Here is a 4,388-nt window from a genome sequence, read left to right as displayed (position 1 = left end):
AGCGTTGATAACACAAGATCACCCATACGGCAGCACCTGCTGCCTCTGGAGGGAGGAAGAAGAAGAGGAAACTTCTCAGGTGAGAGCAAGAGAAGAACAATTTGCTTGGCCATGGTGGCAATGGTGGGTCTGGGTGGCACCACAGCCAGCCATGGGGCCAGGAGGTGGCTGCTGTTGTGGGTGGCAGGTCTTGCCATGGCTAAAGCTGGGAAAGGACAAGAACGTGACCCAGCAGCCACTCCATCTTCTCCAAGACCACCACAGCAACTTTGTGTAGGTCTCCTGTGGCCAGAAAGCCAAGGTATCGCGTTCCCTCTGCATCCCACAACACCGGGGCAGCTACGCACCATAGAAGGTGGGATCACAGAGCCCACTGCATCACCCTGTCTGTCTTGCTTCCACAGAGAGGTAAGAAGATATTTGGCTTTGAAGCATGCAAGGGTGCAGCCTCACTGCACCTCCTGAGGTCCCTGGGAGTTTTGCCACTAGCTTTAACAGCCAGGCAGCCGGGGTCACCACGCAGTGCTTAAGCAGCCCCTCTGGAATCACAGCCCGAGACCGCAATTAGTGCTGATTTATTCTGGGTGACTACAGTTCAACACAGACCAGTACTGGTCTGGCTGCCACAATTCATCCTTGAGATTTGCCAGTAAAGGCAGCAATTCTTTTGATCTTCCTAACAGAAAATAGGAGAGCTCACAATTAGCCTGTTCCTCGCCCCCCCACCACCACCACCACCCCACCCCCCAGCTGCCGTTTGGATACGATGGCGAGTGGTCTGAGGAGGAGCTCGGCTTGGGGTGGGCTGCTCCTCCAGTCCTGCTGGCCACAAAACATCGAAGGATTTAAATGCTCCCAGCTCCACCCCTGAACACGTCAAACACGTGTAGGGGGAAAGAGCTTGAAATAAGAGTGAGGGCATCGCCTGGGGCAGAAGGGATGGCGCGATGGAGGAGCTCACGGTGTCATTTGTCCCTACAGCAGCTTGCTGGGTCTAGCAGGGATCAAGGCGTGACCCAAATCACAGGCTGTGACCGAGTGCACAGCAGGGTGAGAAAAGCAAAACTGTCCTTCCAGCTCCTCTGACGAGGAGCTGCTTGTTCCCTGCTCCTCTGGTGCTGCTCCGAGGGGCAAAGGCTGAGCTGCACCGCACCAGCTCCGGCCCGATCCCACAGCAGGTGGCCAGCAGGGTACAAAGGAGCAAAAAAAGAATATTTCTTCGGCTGCAGGAAATGAGACATACCCAGGACATGTATCCTCCTGTACAAAGGATCTGCTGAGACGGTGGTCATTTATTTATGGTCCCCGCGTTGTCCTTGTCCTTGGAGGTGCTCGGTGCGTGCCACTCAGCATTCCCTCAATCTGCAGACAAGATGTGATTACGTGGCGGTAGCTACGCTAATGGCACTTCTCCTAGGCTGAAAGGCGTGAACAATCACAAGCCCTTTCTGAAAGGGGACAGATGGAAACAGAAGCCACCACCCCAAGCGGTGGGTTAGGCAGCGAGGCTCCAACAGCAGCAAAGCCGCAGGAGTGGGGTGGGGGCTCCTACAGCAAACTCCTGGCAAATTAGTCCTGTCCTCCCGCCCCCCAATGTGGTCGTGATTATTTAAAAACAGGGGAATACCAATCATTACATCTGTACAAACACGCCACAGGAAACCGAACTGTAAAGACACCAGCAATCAAGACCAGACCCTTGGTTTGTTTGTGCGGGTATCAGCATCCCCAACAGACAGCCCCGGCAGCAGCTGTAACCGGCGGGGCAGCACACGTTCCCCAGGCAGCCTGGAAGGGGGACAGGGCAAGGTGGGCAGAGAGCAAACCCGGGCTTCCTCGGATCCCCTACAGTTTCAAGAACAACTTGTGGAGCTGGGCAAAACTAAACTAGTCTGGGGAAGAGAAGGGTCACACAAGCATGTCCCGGTCAGTGTCATTCACTCTGGCATTTCTCTTGATGTTCATCCTGAAGCTCAAGCCGGGAAGCTGCCAGAGAAACATTCAGCTATAAGCTCTTCTCTCCCCTCCTGAAAACATCAAATAACCAGAATATTACTCGCAACCAGAAGTGTGCCTGCTGTTGCTTGTGAGTCTTGCAAAGCATGAGGCATACTTTTCCCACCAGCAATGATAAAAGGTTGGTTTTTCTGTTTGCTTTAATGAGTAAAATTTATCCTATAGGGGATTTCTTCTTTGGAGGTAAAAATTATGAGAGAGGCCAAGAGTTTTTGAACATTTCACCTAATGTGGCCCAAATGTTCATGCCTCATCTCTGTTCTTGAGTCTTGGGTGCCAGTTATACTGTAAGACACCCAGTTATAATGCAAACATTAGCATTTAGCACACATTTACTCAGAAGAAACAAGCCCATGCAAACTATGAATATCTCAACTTCAAAAAAATCCAGGAGACTCTTTTAAAAACCTGCAGGAGGAGTCTTCCTTTAATGCTCTGAGTGCCTTCAAGTCATTCACAAATTAACAAGCACAGAGTACTAATAAACCGAGTAGCTTAAGATGTGCATGTGGTCCTACTCCCATGGGGGCAGGGGGAGCACGACTGTGCCTTTCTGCATCAGAAGGCCATACCAAAAAAACCCATGAACCACAAGGCTGCAGGGAGCTCAGCAGCACGCTTTCCTCCGGAGGTCTTCCACTGTCCCAGACATCCTAAAAAGAAGAGGAAAAATTTGTTTTGTCTTTTGTCATCCATACAGAAGAAAATCCATCTCTTCTGCATGCTGTACGTCTCTATAGCACATCAAGCGCTAGCCCACACCAGCATGAAATACAGTGATAAGACTGATAATAACAACATGTATTTCTTGCTACAAATGCATCCTTTTGCACCAAGACCTCAAGTTAATCACTTCGGTAAATATTGAAGGACATGCTGAAGCCAATGGGACTTAGGTGCTTCCCCTCACTGGGCCCTTGATACATAAACATGAGCTTCTATTTGATCAGCTCCCAAAATCAAGAAAATAGTAAGGGAATGCAGAACTCACCAGATCTTGCCAGATTCCGCAGCACTAGAAACACGGGCACTCCTTGAAACTAGCAAGTTTGAAACAGGTAAGAAAAACTACTTTTTTATGCAGCAGGTAATGAATTTCTGGAATCTGTCCCTGCCTTGCCTTCTTTCCTGCCCCTCCTGGGATGGAAGCAATGCTGCTTACCCCCTCAGTCTTCCCAAACCTGAGCTATCGTCATTCCCCAGACTGGGAAAACTCACACAGCAGAGGGGAAATCTACGTTACTAGAGAGAAAAGTGAAAAGCTGAGTCACTTTAAGAACTAGAAAAGATATCAAAAAATAGATATAACAACATTTCTCTCCTGTTTTGGAGCGGGGGGGGGGGGGGGGGGGGGCAGGGAGGAACCTAAAAATAACAACAACAACAAACCCTAAAACCAGTTTGCTCTAGTTATGATAATCCAGGCATAACATTTATATGAGAACATAAAATACAGCACACAGCTGTAAGTAAAACAATATGTGTGTTCCTGAATAATGGGAAAATAGCTTGCCAATAAGGATATATTTTGAGCAAATGAAAGATGACCTGGAATTGACTTTAGAGTAACAACTTGATTACTTATAAAAATAGGAGGTAGGGGAAAAGAAAAAGGGAGAGGAAGCAGTGGTTGGGAAGAGCTTATGTTATGTGGTATTTGATGTATTTACTTTGAAAAGTTTCCTTTTGATGAATAATAAAAACAATGCCGTAACAGCCGCCTTCATGCCAAAAAATAAGGTTGGCTAGGGATTTTAAACAATTGTGGCTCTACTCACCCAGGGTCTCCGTGTCAGAAGGCCACATTCAAGCTCAGATGGTGACACTGGAGCAAAAGAGGTTGAATAAAGTACGACCCTGAAGGCGAAGGGAGAGACGAGCATGTGGCACAGCTCCTTGGGAGCGAGCTCACCGGCTCGCCAGCCTGCAAATTGTTTCCATGCTGGTGTGCGCAGCAACAGGCTAGTGTGCCTTGGAAGACACCCAACACGCTTACCAGCTAATGCATTTCTTTCTTTTAATATCCAAGGTGAGCTTAGTGTTCATAAAAGCACAAGATTGCCAGGCTTGTCGGCTGAAGCAACCCGCCACTGCGGGCGAGACGTTCACCCCCTGCGCTCCAGGTCCTCCATGCAGAAGGCAGAGCCACCAGGTACGTGGCAGGGGGACAGCAGGGACAACACAAGCCCACACCAGGTTGTTGCTGGGAAAGCTTGTTCTGCTTGCAAAGTCCCCAGGAGAAGTGTTGGGCCCTGGTAAAAGCCACAGATGAGTGGTAGCACATTCCCCTGTACCTACCCAAGCGATTAATGCCCAGATCACCCCAACCCTCCTTGAGCCCCCCAGCCCTCATCCCTCAGAGACATCAGCAC

At 49.4% G+C, this 4,388-nt stretch overlaps 1 long non-coding RNA gene across 1 annotated transcript in view; it reads right to left on the bottom strand.

Moving 5' to 3' along the window:
• Positions 1-734: 734 nt before the first annotated feature.
• LOC308061189 overlaps positions 735-4,388 on the bottom strand; it is a 30,396-nt gene continuing 26,742 nt past the window's right edge. The window contains exons 2-3 of the long non-coding RNA XR_013927116.1: positions 3,008-3,056; positions 735-2,669 (exon numbers count right to left, since the gene is read on the bottom strand). This is a non-coding gene — a long non-coding RNA (uncharacterized lncRNA). The remainder of the gene's footprint in view (positions 2,670-3,007; positions 3,057-4,388) is intronic.

The sequence above is a fragment of the Falco punctatus genome (genome assembly GCF_963210335.1).
Source record: "Falco punctatus genome assembly, chromosome: 3".
Classification (NCBI taxonomy): Eukaryota; Metazoa; Chordata; class Aves; order Falconiformes; family Falconidae; genus Falco; species Falco punctatus.
The sequence above is the reverse complement of the archived record's forward strand: the minus strand, read 5'-3'. Positions and strand labels throughout refer to the sequence as shown.